This window comes from Capsicum annuum, chromosome 6, assembly GCF_002878395.1.
Source record: "Capsicum annuum cultivar UCD-10X-F1 chromosome 6, UCD10Xv1.1, whole genome shotgun sequence".
In the NCBI taxonomy this organism is placed as follows: Eukaryota; Viridiplantae; Streptophyta; class Magnoliopsida; order Solanales; family Solanaceae; genus Capsicum; species Capsicum annuum.
In genome coordinates, this window is record NC_061116.1 from 139,426,684 (window position 1) to 139,451,889 (window position 25,206).

Genomic DNA, 25,206 nt, shown 5'->3' on the forward strand with positions numbered 1-25,206 from the left:
GTACCCGATCCAATATATATATCCGTACCGGCGCGGTACCTGATCCAACATATATATATTCGTATTGGCGTGGTACTCGATCCAACATATAAATATCCGTACCGGTGTGGTACCGATCAAATATTTACATATCTGTACCGGCGTGGTACTCAATCCAACATATACACTGTATTGGTGTGGTACCCGATCCAATATATACATATTCGTACCGGCGTGGTACCCGATCCAACATATATAAGTAATATCAATATCAAATTTACACTATCTCACAGCATACAACACGATGTACAAGGTTTACAAGTACACTTAAAGTCATAAGACAATTTCATCAAGTAAATTTTCAATAATCATTTGTACACATATCAACAATCCAAACATCAATAATTCGAAGCATGTCTGAATACCAATCAATAAGTATCCAATTTAGGAGTATACACACAATTAAGTCGAGTCTAAACTCCAATTAAATTATAACCTATTATATGCATTTTATTAAATTCACACTATCTTTCGGGATGCAATGCGATGTACTAAATTTATAAGTGTACTTAAAATCATAAAGAAATTTGATCAATTGCTTTTATTTATCAATATTTTAACTCTCTCACAGGTATTATTTCAATTATTCATCACAATCATCAATAAGTCATTCATGACATTAATACAAGGAGTTATCATTATCAAACAAGCCTCTCATAAGCACATTTCAATAAATCATCATTATCATCAATTTATCCTCTCAAGGGCATCCAATAGATAAAGTGCTTTCATCAATACCAAAATAAGAATTTCATAAAATAAATCACATTTTAACACTTAAGCATGCAAGTCACTATTGGAGTATACTTACTCATTAATTATTAAAATGTCACTACCTTTTTCCATATAATATAATCATTACACTTATTCAAGTCATCTATCCTTTAGATATTACTATGCTCATCAATACTTGATCCTATCATGGTTCTCCTCGTCATATTACTGTCCAATACATGCAGCTTAATATCATTATAACTCAACTAGGTTCATCACTAGAACAACTAAGAACTATCATGTCCACATACTTCATTTACAACAATCTCCTTGAAGTGACATAGCACATAATATCACAAGTATCACATTATTAATTAGTAATATAGTTTTCAGGATTAAAGTTAAGTTCTTGTATCTTTATCCATCTCAACTCCATGCCTGCGGGTCTAGACGTGCTTTCTCCCATCAATTCTAAATTATGAAAATATAAATTAACACAATCTTCTACTCATTAAACCTAGCCTACTTGGACGACAAGCTTTTGGAAGAAACAAACTGCAACAAAGATGCTCTTTCCTTTCTTTCATGCCTTGGAAATATTAATCATCTAAAAATCAAGAAATTATAAGAGTAATAAGTAATTACTCTTCAATCAAATATCTTGGGATTCAAACCTACAAATTCTACCATTAATTCAAGGTCTATATCATCCCCCAAATTTAATTAATCATTAATTTGCTCTTTCAAGATTAACTCATCTCCATTAATGGAGTTTTTATACTAAAGGTCTCATGTTTACGGAATTCAACGTTTGTAACCATCAAAATTCATAATCTAATTTATGAAATTCATGTTAGAAATCTTTAATTTATAGTTTAGAATCAACTCTAGGTCATATTAAAAACACCCATGAGTATTTCCCAAAAGAATTCTACCATTAAAGGTCTTTTTAAGGATTCTAAGATATTAATGAATTAAAAGACGAAGAAAATAATGAAAAAACTTACCACTACAAAGGAAGTTCACCTTAAGCTTTGGGAAATCACCTCTCTAGGGTTGAGAAATGAAATTTGGAATTTTTTTGACCTAAAATATGGCTGAAGTTGATTTAAATACAACCAGAATTTTTGTTGTTGCGAAATCCTATTTCAGTCTGAACAGTGCTTAGTAAAACAATCATAACTTCTTACTCTGAATTCAGATTGAGGAACGGTTTGTTGCGTTGGAAAGAGGACTCAGATATCTTTGATTTGATAGGAAATAGGACCCCTAACTCCTTATATTCTATGAGATATGATCATTTGCAGTTAGCCCTAATAAAAATCCATATCAAAACTGTGTCAGAAAGAAAGTTTTATACTTAACTTTGTGTTAGGGATATTGTACGACCTTAATTCATACCTAAAGAAATTTTAACACTAATGTATTGATATTATTATTCATGAATAATTAAAATTCATCAAGCTTGAGTCTATCTAGACACATCCGAAGGCTAAAATCTTCATAAAAAATTTGAGGTGTCCTAATAAATAAAATATTGGCTATTTTAGACCCAAGTTAATATTGAGGAATGAAAATTAAGAATTTTCATGAATTTATTATGAATAATTTAGTAACGATGAAATGGTTGGTTATAATCATATACCAATTTATCATTCGGTCTCCCCGAATGGGCATTTAGTGAAGAAAGACACGAGGTTGGAATTAGAGAGACATTACTAATAGAGTTGCTTATACTGCACCCAATTCACTCACTCAATATCCTTAACAACCAACCCACATTCTATATTCAATCATTCTATCAAATCTTTTCAAAATACGAAGATATGGAGTCAAATATTTACACATGAATAACTTATTCTCCTTTCAATGACCTACGTCTTAAACTTGAGTTTATGAGAGCAAAATAAAGATGGTTAAAAGATTCACCTTGAAGAAGATAAATATTCAAAAATGATTCTTTTTTTATCGAAGCTCTAGTGCCCCAAATTCAGTTTTAAAAAGTGCTACCAGATGCTACATGAATCTACTACTTAAATTTTCAACACTAGATAAGTCACATCTAATCCACCCAAAACACAAGCTCTCTCCGAGACACTTGACTCAGTTTCTAGCCAATACTACCCCATTGAGAATCTACATTTGATCATATTTAAGCCACCACGGCACTTACAAGTCACACAACTTAGATATCCGCATGAACTCAATCAAGACTATTAAATTCATTCTATAAAGCTAGCTTTAACATTTCACAAACACTATTATTTTCACCTCAAGATCACCCACGATTCAAGCTTAGTATTTACTACCATACATAGATGACAACATAACATCCTACTCATTACACAGTCTTACAACAATTGGCCATAAAGATCCCAAAGAATTATAGCCTACAACACATTCTCTTCCACAATATTGGTAATTTTCACCTAATCATCTATACACGCATCAACAATCCAAACATCAACAATTCAAAGCATGTACAAATACCAGTCAACAAGTATCTAATTTAGGAGTATACACACAATTAAATCAAGTCTAAACTCCAATTGAACCGTAGCCTATTATATATATTCTATTAAATTCACACTATTTTTTGGGATGCAATACAACGTATTAAATTTATAAGTGTACTTAAAATCATAAAGAAATTTGAACAAGTGCTTTCATTTATCAATATTTTGACTCTCTCATGGGTATTATTTCAATAATTCATCATGATCATCAACAAGCCATTCATGACATTAATACAAGGAGCTATCATTATCAAACAAGCCTCTCATAAGCACATTTTAATAAATCATCATTATCACCAATTTAGCCTCTCAAGGGCATCCAATAGATAAAGTGCTTTAATCAATACCAAAACAAGAATATCATAAAATAAATCACAATTTAACACTTAAGCATGCAAGTCACTATTGGAGTATACTTACTCATTAATTATTAAAATGTCATTACCCTTTTCCATATAATACAATCATTACACTTATTCAAGTTATCTATCCTTTAGATATTACTATGCTCATCAATACTTGATCCTATCATGGTTCCCCTCATCATATTATTGTCCAATACATGCAACTTAATATCATTATAACTCAACTAGGTCCATCACTAGAATAACTAAAAACTATCATGTCCACATACTTCATTTACAACAATCTCCTTACGGTGACATATCACATAATATCATAAGTATCACATAATTAATCAATAATATAGTTTTCCAGATTAATGTTAAGTTCTTGTGTCTTTACACAGTCAATATTCAAGATTAGCAAGGTTGCTTTTAAGTTCTGACGATTCCACTAGATCTAGAAGGTAATTTGTTATTTAGTTGGATAATACGAGGGGTGATATCACCAAAATTACACCTCTAAAAAAGTATAAAGCGATCACTAAATTAAATATAGAACCTAACTAGGCTGGGGTCGATCCCACAGGGAATATGCCAAAATTCTATCAAGTATTTGTCTTGGTAACTGAAAAATAAATAAAAGAGAGAGATTTTGTGAAACAAAAGAGCAATAGTAATGATTGTTGGTTGTTGGATTTGTAATCAGTATGAGAAAGCACTAGGATTGTGATCCCCATGACTTCATAACTACACAGTTTCCTCGTGCTAGAAAACTATTCTGATGCATTGCAAGAAAACTCTAACATGATAGGTCTATCTAAACATCTCTCAATCTTAGTTAGATGAATTTCACTTTTTTTTATCTCGAACTTTGAATGTCTTACTTTTAATCCTTATTGTTAATATCAGATTACTTTTTTTATCCCAGCTTAAGTTATTAGATTAAGGTTGACAACTTTAATTTTTTTTTGTTATTTTCTTTTTCTAGTGTCTACCTCTCTCTCGAGCAAGTCTAGAATACAGACAAGTTCCTAACATTTGCAACTGTTAGAAAGTGATCATAATGAAGAAAATATGAATACATGCAAGTACACTGATCTAAAACTGCCACTCACTTAATATGTTTGGTCAATTCATCATGGTTCCCACAATCCTAGTTGTGCTGTTTAGCTACTCATAGTTGCAAGCACACAAGAATAATTCATAAATGAAAACATGAATATGAATTTACAATAAATAAAACTCCAAAATCTCAAGTTGAATTAAAACCCTTAGAATCTCACAATATAATGTTGTAAAATATGAAGTAGTGCAAAGAAATGTACAAATAACCCCAATAGATAGAATAAAACCTATCCTAAATAAAACAGAAAATCAAAGTCAGTAGTGGCTACGCCTCTGACAATGATTCGTATAGACTAACGACGACTCATTGATAATCTTCCTTCCTATCTGTTATCTGGTTCTTTCTCTATTGGCTACAACTCGTCTAGTTACCTTATGAGTCATAGGGTGACTTATTTCTACTGGAACCATTTTGCATTCTTTTTGGACTTCTCTTGTCTTCTCAGGAGGACTCATTATGATGATCCTTATGTGACCCTACGGGTCGTAACCTCTTGTCGTACTCTGCTTGCCCTTAAGCTGGACATGACCCTAGAATTTCTTAAGTCCTAATGACATCATGCTATGACTCATCATGTGTCTCAATGAGTCATAGTTTGCCCTCGTACCATTGCAACACTTTGTACATCTTTAGAACTGTAGACTTTTCTCTTAGGATTGTTGCTCCCTATGACTTGTAATATAACCCAATGAGTCATAGACAGCTTTTATGGTCATCATTCTCCAATTCTATAAGTCCAAAACTGTGCTGATTTGATGAAGACCGAGGCTATGAGTTGTACTATGACCAAACGACCCGTAGCCTAGTGTCCCTTATCTATACTTGTGCAATTCCTTTTCTTTTCTCATTCATTCATCTCTGAATCGTGTTTTCTTGCAAAACCACAATAGCCATATTATATCAACATAAAAAAGCCTTGGAATTAGCATATTTCCTTATTTTAAGCATCGAAAGTACTGTGAAATCACATACCACAACACCTTCAACTTAGAACGTTTGCATGTCCTCAAGTAAATAAAACTTTATCTATCACTACGCATAGCCTAGAGTAAACCAAGATCATATTTCACCAAAGATTATTTTTTAACATGTAATTATTCAAAAAAAAGCTCAACACCCCCCAATACCATTCAAGGTCAACAAGTGTAGGGTATACAAACTAATCACCATAACACAAATGGATCAATACATGGCACCACATTATCAATAGATAACCCAACACTTTAACCTAATGATACTACCCAAAGAAGTATAAACTAGAATACAACCCCTATACCCTCATATCAAAGAAGTCCACACTCAGTACATGAAATATAATTCAAGACTGGGACTGAATCGAATCTCTCAGTCTTACAAAGAAGTCAGGCTCTGTGTGTGATACCAGAGGCTTGCCCTTACTTTCTATGCCTTAATTTTTAGATACTTAGATTAGGATCACTATAGGATTTTATCTACTTGGAATGTAGGCTCAGGAGTAGGCATGGTACATATGAATATAATGACTAACGCTACTTGACACTACACTATTTTTGGCTTCTACTTTGCCTACTGTAATGACCTGAAATCACCTCCAGGGATGTCACATGGTGCCTAGGGCTATAAGTGGTCCCAAGCTAACCCATAGAGCCAGTTCCTGCTGATAACCCTTAATTCAAGGAGAAAATTTAAATTCAAACACTAGCACATCTATGTTTATAGAAGGGAATAAAAGAAAGAAGGGGTACTCAGTCCAAATGGTCATGATAAAGAAATCCCAACAAAACCATAATCTATCAAATAGTCTGACAAAGCCTCTACAAATCCATAATCTAAAGAGTTGATAGGACAGTCCCTCAACTGACTCGGGACAAACTACAGGTAATAACATAGTCTTTCAGTTCCTGGAATATCTGAAGATCGGTCCTCGAACCAAGAGAACTCACCACTGTAGGAAATGTACGCGAGGTACTCAGAGATCATGGGCGAGGCTGGGACTGAGCACCTGAACCTACATTATGAGACAATGTAACACATAGACATATATGTGGATCAGTACTTAGGAATGTACTGAGTATGCGGGGGTGAATGGATGTATATAAAACAATATCAATTTTCTTCATTCAAATCAAATATGCAATATGAAATAACTCACATGGCTTGAATAAATATGAAATGTAAAGTTTATAAATCATATAAGATGAGGCATATTACACAAATCTTATGAGTCATCATTCTCAACCTCAAAATCGGAAATCTTCTCTTATTCTTAATACTTAAGGCAAAAAGGGCTTTAGACAGTACCATCAACTCATTCATATGGGATGGTGGGTAAAACAACTTTTAATGTTCAAGATTTTATATCTCTTCAAACTCAAATACTAGAAATATGACCTCATGAGATTTTAGAACATACGTAGAGGCATATCATGCAAGTTAGGAAAATATCTCATTTCAAGCTTTAGGAGAAATTATCTATCTCAAGGCAAAATACTCTAGTTTAGTGAAAATAGTTCATATGAGGGTAAATACCTTAGTTTGCTAAGGAGTAGCTGATTTCAAGTTTAAAAGGGCAAGGGAGGTTCTCGTAACTGACATAAACCATGTGAGCTACATGGAGTCCAGTATTTTGTCCTTCTAAGGAAGAGACCCCATGTTGGGGAGGAGCGTCATACTCTTGCCAGGGAGTATAACCTAGGTCTAGTGATCACTAAATGAAACTCGGCCTCGGGCCCAATAATCATCATAAACTCGGCCTTAGGCCCAACCTACAGTGGCATGTAGTTTTAGGGTAAGAAACCATAGTGACTTACCTGCTCGGTGCTAAATACTACTCCCTTTAGATTATCTGCACTCATCTCATAAAAATCTACTTTTAGAATAATATCATGGTTCGCCAAGAACCCAATGATCAAATCGAAAATGTCATATAGTGAAGTGGGTTTCAAAGCTCAAGGACCATTAGGTCAACTCATTTCTTAATCTTCTCAAAATACTCAAATCATGGGGGCTTATAGCACAAGAGTTCATAAATTAAAAAGTCTCAAATAGGGCTTTCTAACCCATAGTTCAATATCAAGTTAAAGCTCATCAAAAGCATAATATATAGCATATAGATTTATAAATCATATGAAAATCTAGGAATTTCAGCAATTTATCTCAAGTCTCAATTTAGTCATCTGCTTCAATATCTCAAACATTGCAAATATTAAATTCTCAAGGAGTAAAATCATAGGGTTTATACCCAGCTGTAATTTCTCAAGAAAACATGCAAAAATCATGCCATTTGACTCTTAATTCATGGGGAATATCAAGATAATGCATTAAATAATAATGGGTGAAAACCCCCAATTAAATTTCATGTAAAACCTCATAGATTTTAGAAAAATCATGATGTAAATAAGCCTTTTTGGCACGAAGGTGAAAGGGTTACCCTTGTTCAAAACCCCACATACCTTAGATTAGGAGATTGGATAAACAAGTTTCCTCTAAACTTCTTCTTCTTACTCTTGGGAGAGGGTTCTTGAAGTCTTTAAACTTGGGAGATTCAATTCTCAACTTACTAGCATAATCTTTGGTGAGTTCTTAGATTTCTTGGGGAAGAATTCTTGCTTTGATATGATTTGGAGGAGAAAACCCTAGCCCTTAAGTATTAGAGATGAGCAAATGAGGCCAGCTGGTTCATCTAGAATATATATAAGGGTTTAAAGGAGTAGAAAGGACCGAAATACCCTTTTAAAAATGAGTTAAAAATTATTGATCGAGGTTTGCGACGGTCGAAATGACGATTCGTCAGAAGTTTGACGGTCCGTCAGATCGTTCGTCGCTCGAGGGCCAAAAATGGAACACACTACCTTGATGTGATGGTCGGAACAATGGTCCATCGAAATTTTGATAGTCCGCCAGATCGTCCATTGCACGAGGGCCAGGAAGAGGCCATACTGCCTCCGCTTGACAGTCATCGCGATGGTCCATCGAATTTTTGAAGGCTCACCATTTTGGCCATCGCACGATGGATAGAAAAATGAGTCACTGCCTTGGTTTGATGGGATGATCGACGGTCCATTGAAGACTTGATGGTCCATCGAATCGACCATCAAACCTGGGCAATTCCGACAATGCTTAGGAAAACGGTCATAACTTCTCACCCCGATATCGAATTTTGATGAAATTGGTATCATTGGAAAGCTAACTCAATTTTTCACACCATAGGAAGTCATTTTTAGGAAAATTCCACAAGGCTAAAACACTAATCAATTAGGGAGTCTTTCTCAATCTCTTAGGGCCGGAATTATACTTCATTTGACACGCATCCAAGGTTCAAACTACAAGGGAACTTATTATTTTTTCCTTTTTTATTTTTTGGATCCCAAGTACATTTCTTTTTTTTCTACACATTCTTTATATGTCCATTTTATTTTCTTTTCTTTTTTTTTTTCTCATTCAAAAATTTTTATTTTTTCTTTTATTTTCTTTTTCATCATACCTAACTTGTATTCCTTTTTTTTTTTCACTACAATTTCTTCATACTCAATCTTGTATGCACCCTTATGATAGACACCCTCAACTTAGATAATTTTTTAAGCTGAGCTTCACAGTTTCCAAGGATGAACCAGGGCCAAAGCAAGTTTATTGTAAAATATGAGAAGGTGAATAGGAAATTTCAAAATAAAAGGTCTATTTAGGCTCAAATTAGGGTTCAAGGGATCTTACATTCATTTGGTAGTCTTATTAGGCATTTAGTGGACTATTTAAAAAATAGCCTATGATTTTTTCCTATCCTTCTATCCTACAACTTTAGCGAGACTAACTAGGCAAGTTCTAGACTACACACGCGTGCAGACTAGGTAAATCCTTACACACTCTTGGCTCAGGACTATAATCTTAGTTACTACCTACTCGATTCATGCAAAGTCAAGTCAAGTATCATACTAAAAATCCTAATTCCACGACGAGATTCAAAATTTTTTATAGTCCAAGTAAGCACACAACAAAGCATATGAACCCAAAATTGTAGAAGGGGTTTATTTTAAAACATTCAAAATAGGTTTGCACACTTAATTTATTCGACTACATCAAGTTTTCTTATTTTACTCTAAGTTATACACAAAGAAACAAAATCATATAGTAATCAAATAAGGAACCTAAACATGTCAGTTCTAACTATGATAGCACAACCAAGAAAAGAGAAAGACGACAACAAAAATCCTCAACTGTGGTACAGCCCCACCCCTAACTTGGAAATCATACAAAGTCCCCATTGCAAGAAATCACAGAAAAATATAAAACTAGGGTAAGGGATATAAACTGTGGTTCACAAGGTACCAGATCATGATGTCTTCTTCACTGAGGCCTCAGAATAGACCCCAGTCTCAACAATAGTGGCCTCGACAGTAGCCTAGGTGCTTAAATTAATATTTGCACTAATGGTGTATAATACACTCAATGGTGTAACACTCGCGAGGGTAAATATTAGTCCCCCACTCTCATCGACACTTGGAACATTAGTAGGCGGATTGTCAATAAATCTAGAGATCTTGGCTCTCTGCCCTCACTCATGGACTTCAAACAACTGGTCTTATATCGAATGCTTGATACAAATTTTGTATTTATCTTATATCTTTGAGTCTCTCTCTTTTCCCTTTCTCTTCCTACTTTCTCTTTCTTTCTCTACTTCTTTATGGGGCCTTTTCTTTACCTTTTGTGCTCCATATGTTGGGTACCTCCTCCAACAAGATCTATTAAATGATCGACATAATGAGAGTTGAGAAAGCTAGATATGGCCTCACATTTGTGTCCTCATGGATACTAGCTAAATCTGGGGACTGTACCCCTTTAAGATTTTTGTTGATTCTCTGCTCAAAACAGTTAAATTGGGTCTGTATTCTGAACATTTTGCACCTAATCCTTTTTCACCCATGGTTGCACCCCTTCTTCAATTTTAGTCACTTTTTTTTTAAGGATGACTAATCTTTTTATAACCTTATTCATGAACTCCTAGGAAACCAAGATTTTTCAACCGACATATGGACGTGGCATGGATGGTGTCAGAGTCGATATGTTGGGACTAAAAATGGTTTAAAGGTTGTGGAGTTAGTAGCATGAGTAGTAGCTTGCATCTCAGGCCACCCAATCTAAACATGTGAATTCTCCTGTGTGTCCTCAAGTACAGTAACCCAGGTATCAATTCCATAAATGCACTATTGGAATACATCTTGAAGCAATGCAACACAAATTTTTCCCCTTGAGATTGGGTTTTCCTGATCCCAAATTAGCCCTAAATTAGTGGTCCTACGAACCTCAACTAAATTATCAACCTCATACAAAATAGTCATCCTATTCTCCAAATAAATCTTTATTAATAAACATGGAAAATATAAACTCGTATCAGTATTCACAGCTATGTCTCTGATTTTACCTGGAATAATATTTGCAATATCAATAGCTTACATCTTTATAATGCCTATTATCAAAGCTACCATATCGGGATTAAAATTTTACTACCACCTATCGATCCTAATCTATGGCAAACCAGTGTCTACTATGACTTTTAGGCAAAAATCAAACTCCTCTTCGTAATCTACAATGATGTACCCATAGCCTACGGGGATTCTCTTATGTAGTAGTAATAATACCCTTCATCTATCAAAAGTGTAACACCAAATTCCTTTCTTCGTTCTCGTTCAAATCATCAATGATTACGGGGTCATTTTTCTTGTCATCAACCACATTCATAGGTGGATCAATAGTAGTCTTACCGCTCTAAGTAGTAATGGCTAGTCAATGTCTATCATTCTTAGGATGCTGAGGATGTTGCTCAAAAGTGTGCCTGATTGATGATGTGCTATGGATTTATAGCACTTTTGATGTTTAAAACGATGAAAATATGAAAGTTTCTTAGGTTATTTTATGAGATATGATGTGTTTTGGGTATGTTTTGTAGAAAACCAGGTTTTGGATGCTAAACAGAAGAAAAGAAAGAAATTTGAAGTTTTGGGTTACTTATAAGGTACTTCTAGGTGTAAGTGATACTTACCGAGCGTAGGTGACCAAAGTAGGTGTCAGAACTTAAAGTCCAAAGGCTTAAAAGTGGGAAAAAGAAGACCCTATCACTTACCAGTGGCATCTATGGTTTGTAGGTGCCACCTATGGTTCGTAGGTGATCTTAGTAAGTGTTAAAGGGCTAAGTCTAGAGAGCTTCAGGAGTTGTACAGGAGATCTATCACTTACCAAGGACCATTTATGGTTTGTAGGTAGTACCCACGGTCCGTAGGTGACCTTAGTAAGTAGCCACTGACCTCAAGATCCCACCTATCATATCATTAATTACTCTACAAGAGGGTTAGTGACTAAGAAAATTTAATCACAACAGTAATTTGAAGATTAACTGTCGATCTAGTCTAACTAGTATCATCTATGTAGGACGGTTATCTATCATCTAATAACTTGAGATTCAAAATATAATAGTTAATTCGAATCTAGGATAAGGGTTAGTAATACAAAATCCTGATACATAAAAGGTAAAGGATGAAATCCCATTAATGAGTCCACAGGATAGTTTATGGTACATAACATATCAAATTCTGCATGCCAGGTACTGGGTTGGTTCAATAAATCATGATAAACCTACTGAGTTGAGAATCCATGGGTAACACAATCTTAGTGTTCGTTTTCAACTGATTATAAACAAAGTTGAATTCTGTTACTTGTTTGAGATTATTACTACAAATCCCTCATTTACTTTCAATTCTACCTATTGAGTTCAACAAGCTAGAGATACAAATCCACGTCTTCCCTTTGGGTATGACCCCAACCTAGGTGGGTTACTTTACTTGACCGTGATAACTTTATCCTTCAGTTGGAGGTTTTGGCATCGTTGTTGGAAAAAATGGTGTTGAGTTGTGGATTTAAGTTTGTTAGAGTTTTTGGGTCTTTATTTTTCTTTTATTAGTTGGGTATATGACGTTCCTTGGAAACATGGCACATTCGATGCTTAAAATAAGGAATTTATGCTTGGACTTAGGTTATTTGGTAGATATGATGTGTTGGTTGCATGATTGTAGGGAAATTAGGTAGAATGTGGCTTGAGCTGAAAATCTTAAGAAAAGTCTCTGCAAAAAGTTGATGTACTGATTAGGCTACGAGTTGTTAAGACACTATACGACTCGTAACCTAAAATCGTGAAGAGAACAGTGAGCTAAGTTGATCTCCTGAATTGAAGTCATAGAAGACTACGAGTCATAAGGTCAAACTATGATTCATAGTGAGCAATCATAATTATACCAGTGTGCAAGGTCCTGAATTTGAGGCTCAAGTGATAACCAGTGAAGACCATGAGTCGTAAGGATTGACTACCACTCATACTGATGAATCATAATAACAAAAGAATCTTGAAGCCCGGAAGATGAGAGTTCACTGAAATGCCTATGACTAGCAACATACGACTCATAAGGATCGCTGACTTAATTTTCCTATTCCATTTTTTATGATTTCTTTATTATTTTGAGATTCTATAAATAACTTGAGGTTATTCCTTTATTAGGTTACGTACTTTTACAATACTTTTGATACTTTTCTCATATTTTGATCATTGAGATTTTGGGTTCGTATTCAATTGGAGACTTCAAATTTTATTCATTCATTATTGTACAATTAATTAAATGTCTTCTTCATTGTCTATCATGGATTATTGCATAAGCATAAGTGACTAAATTCCTTAACTAGGGTTCTGGGAACCCTAAATTAGCTACGTAAGGGAAGTGGGGAGATTTATCTATTCTACTGGATTTACGTGTATTGCAATCTTCTTTGTATTAATTATACCTAAGCTACTGCTGAAGCTTGGGAATTCCCTGTATTCGAGAACATCTTCACAAGGGAGTTTGAGATTGGGATAAGAAGGTTACAATAGTGATTCAAGGATGACAACCCTCGTCTAATCAACTCGAGACTCAAAAGGTGAGAGTTGTACAGAAGTTATAGACAAGGGACAACAAGGCAATGCCCTAAAACTCATAAAATAAAGGGTGAGATCTATCAACATATTCATAAGATGATTGAGAGTATAAAAATTGTCACCTTTGCATGCAGAGTAGTAGTTTAGGTGGATTGAACACAAGAATCTATTGTAAATCCAGGGGGAACACAGTCCTAGTGTTCATCTTCTATTGTTTTCAAATTGAAGTATTCAAGTTTACTACTTGTTACTGTTAGATTTTAAATTCCCCCCCTCTACTTTTCCATTATACTCGTGAATTTTTTCAACTTTAAGATACTATTCAATGTATTTCCTATGGGTTTGACCCTAACCTAAGTTGGGTTACTATATTTGGAATCGACCACAACACACTTCTTTAGAGGTTAGTTTTGGGTGACATCAAATTTTGGAGCAGTTGCTAGGGAATTATGGTGTGAATTATTGATTAAAGTTGGCAGAGTACGTGAGTCTTTATTTTTATTCTTAGTTGGGTATACATTGGTGTATGCCTAGCACCAGGATTTAAGGCAATCCCTTACCCCCTATTGATCCTGAGCTAGAGAGAATTTTACAAACACCACGAAGAATGTCAGGGAAAGTTCATGATGGTGTTCCTATTGGGGTTTGAAATCCTTAGAATGTACTTCATCCTCTACCTGCTGATCCAAAAAATGTTTCCTATAGACAGATAAGGTAATTATTAATAGAGGCAGCTAAAGAGAGAAGAGTAATTGAGTAGGCCTTATTGGCTCAACAGATATATTTGGCTTTGCCAAGACCAATAGATGATCATCGAGCATCACTCGATACAAATCATGATAGAGGGAATGGTGGTAGAGATAGAGTAATCCCAGCCTATCAGTATCTACCACCATATAATGAAGATGAAGACATGGATTATGTAGAGCCTACTAAGACTGAAGCCATTGTTCCACCTGCTTTACCCCATAATATGAAGTTCAATATTACCAATATAATGATCTAGTTGTTGAATGTAAAGGGTGTGTTTTCGGGGGTAGAAACAGATGATGCAAACAGGCATCTCACAAATTTTACTAGGATATGCACTTCATATACATCCCTGGGGTGGATCAGGAGGTATTGAGGTTACAGTTGTTCCCTTTTTCACTAACAAGTCAAGCATTATTGTGGCTGGGAGAACTTTCTTGAGGATCAATCACGACTTGGCATGAGCTGTGCAGACAGTTTTTGAATCAATTTTTTGCTCCTGCTAGGATGCTACAGCTAAAAGATAAGATCTATATTTTCAGGAAGTTACCTGCAGAGTCTATATATGAAAGCATGGGTTCGATTCAAAAAAAAGTTGTGCATAGTACCTCATCACCGAATTCCAGGTTCTAACCCATTGCAGATATTCTACAGATCATTGAATATTAGCTCTAGAACAATGGCAGATATAATATCTAGAGATGCACTTATGCGTTTGTGTTGGGATATGGCCCAAGAGATGGCACACTTTGGAGGCTGATAGAGAAGCTGATACATATGTTATTAGTGCTGCTAGTGATTATAGAACTAGTGATGATATGGTAGGATAAGAGGTCGCATAGATCAAAATTGATGTTGGGTTACTTTTAAAATAATTTACAGCAATGACAGCTAAAAAAGTGAATAAGTAGGGGCAAGGAGATCTACTTCCAGAACTTATAAGTCTAATACAAATGAGAAAGAAAAGCTTTTGGATCTCAAAGTGGTGGGTTTCCAAGCAAAAGGGCAAGAAAACCAAGGTCCAAACTATTATAGTGATAGGTACCGAGATAGGAGTAGAGAACGAGATGGTGATTGGAGGTGCAAAGATGACTACAAAGAGAATATGTTCCACCAGGTAGTTGGGATACTGAGTCTAGAATAGAAGTGATATTGTTGGAATTAGTAAAAGGCTAAAAAAGTAAAGAGAGCTTTCTTAAGGAGATTAAGGAAGACCTATTAGGGCTGAATCAGAAATTTGAGTTGCATGCTACCATGATCAAATAACTAGGGCAGCAGTTTGGCCAAATGTCGACCACATTGAATCAAAGACATCTTGGCACTCTTTCTAGTAATACAATACAAAACACAAAGAATGATAGTCATTACCATGCCATTACCACTCTAAGTGGTAAAACTACCATAGATCCATCCGTGCCTACTATGAATGAGTCAAAAAATAATATTTATCTTGATGCTATTGAGAAATTTCCTAATGTTGAAGTAGAGAAATCTTTAGATATCTAGAGTAGTATTCAGAACGATAAAGGTAAAGTTAAGGTTGATGAATCAGTTTTGAGGACTATTCCAAGACGTTGCCCACCTTATCCTTAGAGACTGTAAAAGGAGTAGGAAGAGGTAAATATCAGAAGTTCCTATCAATGTTGAAGGAGTTTTCTGTAAACATTCTACTAGTTGAGGCATTAGAGAAAATGCCAGGCAATGCTAAATTCATGAAATATCTGGTCACTAGAAAGTGGACCATGAGCTATGAGCCTGCTGACAATATTCACCACTGTAGTGTTGTTTCCCTTAGATCATTAGTAAAGAAGAAGAAGGACCCTGGAGCCTTCACCATTCCATGCACTATTGGGTCCTTCAACTTCGTTCGAGCTTTATGCCGTTATTTGTGTTTAAGTAGTTGGGGTTAGGAACACCTAAACCAACAACGATGAGATTGTTAATGGCCGACCGTACTGTGAAAAAATCGGTTGGTATTCTTTGTGATGTGTTGGTGAAGGTGGAATCCTTCATCTTTCTAGCCGATTTCATGATATTTGATTGTGATGTGGACTTCCAAGTCCCTATCGTCTTAGGCAGACCCTTTCTAGCTCGGGTAGGGCATTGGTTGATATGGAGTTGGGATAGATGAGGTTTAGACTAAATGATAAACATGTAACTTTCAATGTATGCCAATCAATGCAACAACCGTATAATATAAGAGTTATATCTGTGATAGACACTATTGGTGATGAAGTTGATGCAGTGACAGTTCTAATTGAAGAGAGGCTGGGTATGAAACATTAGTAGCAGTGATTATGAATTTTGACAGTGATGGAATTAAGGAGTATGACGAGATGGTTGGTGCTCTGTATGAGAGAGGTTCATATACTTGCTCCAAAGAAGCTTGATCTGGATCTGTAGAATAAAACCATTCCTCTCGCTCGTCCATCAATTGAACAGCCACCTGTATTAAAGTTGAAGGCCCTCCCATCCTATTTGTGCTATGCTTTCTTGGGGGACAACAATAGATTGCCTATGATTATTGCTGCAGATTTGATGGAGACTAAAGTAGAGGTATTATTGTCTATGTTGCAGAAGTTTGAGCTATAGGATGGACTTTTGCGGATATTATAGGTATTCTACCAGGAATCTGTACTCAGAAATCCAACTTGAATTGGATTGCATCCCGAGTATTAAGAACCAATGATGATTGAATCCTTCTATACATGAGGTAGTGAGGAAAGATATCATTAAGTAGTTGGACGCTGGTGTTGTTTAGCCCATTACTGCTAGTAAATGGGTTAATGCATCCTGAAGAAAAATAATACTACAGTAGTGCCAAATGAGAAGAATGATCTTGTGCTAATGAGACCAGTCACAAATTGGAGAATGTGTATGGACTACAGAAAGTTTAACATATGGACCCAAAAGGACTACTTCCCAATGCCTTTTATGGACCAGATGTTGGATAGACTTATGGTAAGGGGCTGGTATTATTTTTATATGGCTACTTAGGGTACAATCAGATCACAATTGCTCTCGAAGATTAGGAGAAGACAACCTTTACCTGCCTATATAGAACTTTTGCATTCAAGATAATGCCATTTGGGTTGTGCAACACTTTAGCTACATTGCAGAGATGCATGATATCCATCTTTTCTGACATAGTAGAAGACACCATTAAGGTATTTATGGATTATTTTTTGTAGTTGGTGATTCTTATGATGACTGTTTAATTCACTTGGTCAATTCTCTACGGTGATATGAGGAATGCAACTTGGTACTTAACTGGGAGAAGTAAGACATCATGGTGAAAGAAAGAATTGTGCTTGGGCATAAGATCTCAAAAAGACACATAGAGTTTGAGAAGGCAAAAATTAAAGTGATTGAGATACTGCCACCGCTAATTTTAGTTGAGGTAATTCAAAGATTTTTGGAACATGCGGGTTTTTATAGGTGATTCATCAAAGATTTCTCAAAGATCGCTAATCCTCTATGCAAGATTCTTAAGAAAGAGCTGAAGTTTGATCTCGATGAGGCATGTCTGAAATATTTTGAGTCCTTGAAGGAGCGGCTGGTGTCGGCTCCTATAATTATGTCTCCAAACTGGTCTATGACATTTGAGATCATGTGTAATGCAAGCGGTGTACCCCTAGGTACTGTTCTGGGCTAAAGGCAAGAATGATTTTGCACCCTATCTATTATGCCAGAAAGGAATTTAACCCTACTCAAAAGAATTATACTGTGAATAAACACGAGCTACTAGTAGTGGTTTTTGCCATTGAGGAATTTTGATATTATCTAATTGGCACTAAGGTTGTTGTGCATACAGATTATGCAACCTTGATATACTTGATGGCGAAGAAAGCTGCATAGCCTAGATTGATCTGTTGGGTTCTCTTACTATAGGAGTTCGGTTTTGAGGTAAAAAATTGAATTGGTACAGAAAATCAAGTTGCTAATTATTTGTCCATACTTGAGGATGAAGTAATGCAGAAAGTAGGGAATGGGATTGAAATCGATGATACTTTTCTAGACGAGTAGATCTTGGCAGCATCACAAGACCTAATTCCCTGGTTTACTAACTTCGCAAATTACCTGGCGAGTGATTTCATTCTAGAAGATTTGTCCTTCCAGTAGAGAAAGAGATTTATGCATAAAGTAAGGAATTTCTTCTAGGATGAACCTTATCTCTTCAGAATCTATGAAGATGGGGTTATTCGTAGATGCATCCTTGAAGTAGAGATGATAAGAATTCTTTAGTTTTGTTATGCTTTACTAGTTGAGGGTCACCATTGAGGAACCCCATATCCCATAAGATCTTGCAATATGGGTACTCTGGCCGATAATTTACAAGGATGCTCATGACTTTGCTATAGCCTATGACCAATGCCAACATCAAGGTAATATCTCGAGGCACCATGAACTTCCTGTAACTCCTATCCTAGAATTGGAGTTGATTGACATTTGGGATGTGGGCTTCATAGGGCCATTTGTAAGCTCATTCAGTATGAAGTACATTTTTGTAGTGGTGGACTACGTATCTAAATGGGTGGAAGTGGTTCCGCTCCCTAATAATAAAGGTATAAATGTTACTACGTTTCTAAAAAATATATTTTCTTGATTTGGCATGCCACATGCAATTATTAGTGATGGTGGGTCGCATTTCTATAATCGCCTATTCAAAAATCTGCTTGAGATGTATGGTGTAAAGCATAAGGTGGCAACACTTTATCATCCTCAGAGTAACAGACAGGTTGAAATATCCAATAGAGAGATAAAGTCTGTTTTGACAAAGACTATTAATGCCAGTAGGGCTGATTGGTCAAGGAGGCTAGATGATACATTAAGGTCCCACTGAACAGCTTTAGATACTCCCATAGGTGCTTCCCCATATCAATTGGTGTATGGTAAGACATGTCACTTGCCTATTAAACTTGAGCACAAAGCACTGTGGGTATTGAAGAAGTTGAACTTTGAGTGGCATGATGCAACAAAGGAGAAAATTAGTAAGGTGAATGAGTTAGATGAATTCCGACTCTGGGCTTATGAAAGTTCTGCACTATACAAGGAAAAGATAAATTTGCATCATGATAAAAAATTTGAGAAAAGAGGTTTTGAGCCTTGTGACCAGGCATTGTTGTATAATTTGAGACTTCATTTGTTTCAGGCAAGTTGAAGTCTAGATGGTATGGGCCATTTACTGTGTCAAGAGTGTTTCTATATGGTGCTTTAGAATTGAAGTGTGATGGTGAATCCTCATTCAAAGTAAATGGGTAAAAGGTCAAGAACTATATAGGTAACATGGAGGAAGTTAAGGTAATTGATGATTTGAGCCTTGGTGAGTTTGAGTAACTAAGGAAACTGAGTCGTGTCGCAATGTTAAATCAGGCACTGCATAAGAGGTAACCCATAAGGCAAGTTGGTGAAGTCTGATTATTCAACTTATCCCCATTGTGCTGCGACGTTAAATCAAGCACTTCAGGGAGGCAACCCATGTTTTGTACCTATTAAAATACAGGGTAATACGTGTGTTCAGTGTGTAGGATTGGATATTGCAGGAGTCAACAAGAAAATTTGCTGATATCAGTCCATACGGGGCTCTTTATGTTCGTAACCAAACAATATGACTCGTAATTAGGATTCATAAGAACCTGTATCTCAGAGCACTTTTAGTTAATTAGTCTCTAGAGTCATTATGGCTCTCAGAACGAGTCGTATTCAGTGACTATGACTCGTCAACTTAAATCATAATAACTGGAAACCTAGGTTAGGTTCCAGTTTTTATGGAGGGATTATATTACTCGTAATCTAAGTTTATGAGTCATACTTAAGACTCATAACTAGGCCTACATTTCAAGTGTCACGGGTTAATGATATTGGGTGTATTTATGCATTCTAGCGCTACTATTCTAGCCTTTTTAGCCTTGCTTTGAGGATGATTTATGTATTTAATGCATTTATAATGATATAAATATGCATCTAAGTGTAACGACCCGAGACTACCCCCTAGTTGTTACACGGTGGTCATGACCTCGAAGGACCACAAGATAACCCTTTCCTAATATTTGTACCATGAACACTATATAATATATGAAAATAAATATGGAAAACCAGGCAAAAATAAGCCATAAGGGTCAACACATCTATAAATACTCAAAACTAAAAAACTGAATACTAATACGTCTATCCGAAAAGCCTCTAACTGTCTGAATTGTGGAGTTGATAGGACATGTCCCCAAATAACTCCGTCAAGTGAAAATAAACTAAGTCTGATGAAATAATAATACAAGGATCGTCCTCGAATGAAGAGGACTCACTTCTACGTCTACTGCTATTGACTAGGACTGAACTGCTGAGGGAACTCTGGATCACGTGCCTCTGGAACTATGGTGTCAAATAAAACAACATAGCGCAAATGTGTCAGTACGGGAATGTACCGAGTATACAGATGAGGTAAGGCTAAATGCAATGGCTCATGCATCAACAATTACATAATTGAATAATCATGAGAGTACCGAACGAGGACACATATAGGAATGCACAAACCATAATCACAATAATCACAGCTCTAGACATTGAAACTCGGATACCGCTTTACTGTTATCTGAACTCACTACTCACAATGAGATACTAAATCACTGAATCATCTGATACTAATAACTGATTAACTAGATATACTCACATCAATGACTGAATTCTGAGCTCACTGCTCTCGACTGACAGAATCAGAGATCAATCTCTCTCTAATGGATGACTCCGAAATCTATTATCAATGATAAGAAAATGATCATGTCCAAATCTAACAACAAGAATACTCAACAGAATCTGAGATTGAGATCAAGCCTATCTATCGGGAGATCTCTGGATCTGATAATAAGAATACTCAACTGAATCTGAGACTGAGATCAAGCCTATCTATCGGGAGATCTCTGGATCTGATAACAAGAATACTCAACTGAATCTGAGACTGAGATCAAGCCTATCTATCGGGAGATCTCTGGATCTGATAACAAGAATACTCAACTGAATCTAAGACTGAGATCAAGCCTATCTATCGGGAGATCTATGGATCTTATAACAAGAATACTCAACTGAATCTAAGACCAAGCCTATCTGATGGATGGTCATGAATTAATGGAACTATCTGAGTTCCTCACTGAGATAGATGACTGTACCTCACAGTCCTGATTTTTGAAGATTGATACTGAAACTGCAACTTTGGGAAGTAGTTACTTAATCGATATGCCCCGACCTTCCATAGGTGAGGTCCAACCTATAACCCCAGCTGGAAGGGTGTCAATATCGTGCCATGGGTAAAGACCTCTCTGGTCAAGCCTCTCTAACAGATGACCCTCGCAGGAAGTCAACCTAAGGCAATATAATAGTCAAACCTCTCTAACGGTAACAACCTCTACTGGTGGGGGATCCTGCATCCTGCATTGGCTACGTAGTTCTGGAGTTCAGGGATTGCTCCTAGTGACTTGGCCTCTCTCTAACGGGGAGTCTCCATCCCTTCCCTTACTCGGTGCTAGCTCTTACTGCCAACTGAAAGACTCTGAACTAAATTTTCAACTGAACACAAATTGAACTAAATTTGATACTGATCATATTTCTCAATTGATTTGACTGAGTTAAGCTAAATTCACATAGTTCTGTATCTGACAAAATACTACTAAATCACGATATCTGACTGGCGATATAGATTTTTAATAGATTACTCGATCACTACCGAGGTCAGAACTGAGCACTTGAATACGACTAGATTTGAGCTGAGTACAACACTGAGGTTAGATTACCAGTGATATGGGGATTACAAAGATTACTAAGATTTCTTAAGTTCTGTATCTGTCTGAGGATATAGAGTTCTATAATTTATTGAGTTTTGAGAATCATGTCTCGAGTGGGATTATCATGAAAACTGGCACAGGCTCTAGACAATAGCTAAATTGTCGGGTATAAATACCCCCAAGACTCAATAACATAAAAGTAAAACATAACCATTCTTGACTAGTCATAACCACGATCATTCATTCACCATCACAATCACTAAAGTATCTCTTCAAGCATTTAGGAATCATAACATGTATTCACCATCATAATCACTAAGGCATCACTTTAAGTATTTTAGAAATTATAAGCATCTGTTCACCACCACAATCATTAAGGCATCACCTCAAGCATTTAGGAATCATAAACATCTATTCATCTTCACAATCACTAAGGCATCACTTCAAGAATTTAGGAATCATAGACATCTATTCATCATCACAATCACTAAGGCATCACCTCAAGCATTTAGGAATCATAGACATCTATTCATCATCACAATCACTAAGGCATCACTTCAAGCATTTAGGAATCATAGACATATAATAGTGTAGGAGGAACATGCTATAGGATCATACTCCATTCAACAAGGTTTTGCATCAAATACTTCACATGTATATTAGTCTTGGCATGTATTGGATAACACATGATTTGGGAAAACTTCATACTATCATGTCACAACTAACTCATCAAGCACTTGGCATGTATTAAAGACTTCACATGTATCAAAGAGCACATAATTGGAGAATTTACTACTATCATATCTCAACTTGTTCACTAAGGCCTTTCAACAAACTCTAGGCATGAATGAGTTTACACCTAATTGGGAATTTCATGCTTTGATATCACAATTCATTCACTAAGGCATTTCATCAAACACTAGGCATACATGGGCTTGCTCACAATTTGGGGTTTCCTAATCAACATTCCATAATGGCCCTAATTTTTCACATAAGCATTTTATCGAACATATGGGGGGCATTATTTTCTTATTCAACTATTTCCACACTTGATTGGCATGAACACATCATCTAACAAGCAACTTGAAGAGGGTTTATCATGAACATCACATACTAGGGTCAAAGCTTGAAAACCTTGTAAACAAATATGAATCACAACTCAATAATAGCTGGAACATCAATTTAATTTCACATAAATCATAAAAAACTCATAAACATAAAATCTTTGAGATTTATAAAAGGGTACTCAAGCTTCTTGGATGAAAGGGACCCAAGAATCAACATCTACATAGCTTGGGAAAACTCTTTTCTTGAAAATTCTTTGGAGAGATTCTTGATTCCTCTTGATTTCTCTTGAGATCTATTGTTTTTTTTTGAAGAATAAATAAGGATTTTGATTTTGTAAAACCCTAGTCTTGATATTGAAGATGGGAAATAAGGCTGAGAGCCTTTTATCTGGTATATATAGGGGCTGAAGAAGAGTAGGAAAAGACCGAAAAACACTTGGAATTAAACTAAAAAATTCCAATTTTACATGATAGTGCGACGCACCATAATCACACCAGTTCACTGGAAATTGGACAATTGGGAAACTGCATGACAGCGCAATGCGGTGGAAATCATGTTGCTACCTTGGTTGCAAACTTGAAAGGCACCACGACGCGGTGGAATCGCATTGGTGTACTAAAAATTGACAATTCTAAAATTAAGCCTTGGATAAACGCGCCATAAATACGGACGCTCACTGTATTTTGATGATTGCCATATTTGATGGCTCCGCGATGCGTTAAAGTACCAGGTGGCACACTGTCTCACTAAAATAGCTCTAACTCTTTGCCCGAGTATCAGATTTGGGAAAATTTAGTATCGATGGAAATATTATTCAATTATATACATGAAAAAAAGTTTATATTAGGAAAATTATACACTGTTCAAATTATTTCACACTTGGGAAGACACCTTTCAAACTTTTAGGATCAAATTTTTGCTTCACAGAACACACTCTAAGGCTTAGACTAGGAGAGAATTTTGCGGGGTGTTACACTAAGTGTACATGTATGTGTTTACAATTTTTAATGGTGTTTTCACATGAGGTTTGATTCAAATTTATCATTTAGATTTCAACCAAGAAAACTAGTATGACTAGCTTGAGCTAGGTGTTTGTATAGTCTATTGTGTTGGGTTCTAATGTGTTTAATGAGTTAATAAGGTTGTTATTGTGTATTTATATGTGAAACAAATTGTTGAAAATGTTCAAGGGTCAACAAGATCAAAAAAAGAGTCGAAACAGTAAGCTTAAGATCAAAGTGAATAAAGCCTATGCTTAGCTTGTGTTTCTAGTTCATCGTTGAGGATGTTGTGTTGTTTTATGCTTTAAATTGTTGTAATTAATGCTATAGGATGGTTTGTGAGTGTACTATGATGATATATGAAGGATTTAAAAGCTTTAAATCAAGTTGAAACAACTCAAAATGTCTTGGAATAGATAACGGAAACACAATACACAACTTGAAGTGATTTTGGATACCTGAAATGTCTTGGGTGAGTCCAGGAACGTGTAGCACCTACTGAGAATTTACGACCCACCATTGGATTCAGAAGGGTCTCAAAATAGTGCCCAACTATGTAGTGGTGGTAATAGCGGTGAAGGAGCTACCGCGTTGCGGTGAAAAGCAAATCTGCAATTGTCAAATTCTAAAATCATGGCGTGATTATGTAGCTTCGTGGTCCTATGGAGATTGGCATGTCACCGCAATGAGGTGACCATTAAAAATGGAAAAAAGTGCCTATATAAAGGATAATAACATGGAAACCCAATCCAAATCGGTTTATGACTTGTCTACTATAAATAAAACATGTTAAATCACGTTTTAGACATCTCGGAACCCTTAGATCGATTGGAACAACATTGGAGGCTACAACAACATTTTTTTTAGGTTTTTATTCTTTAATTTAGATTTCTTTAAGGTTTTAATGCTCCATACAATTATGTGGATGTTGATTATGGCTATGA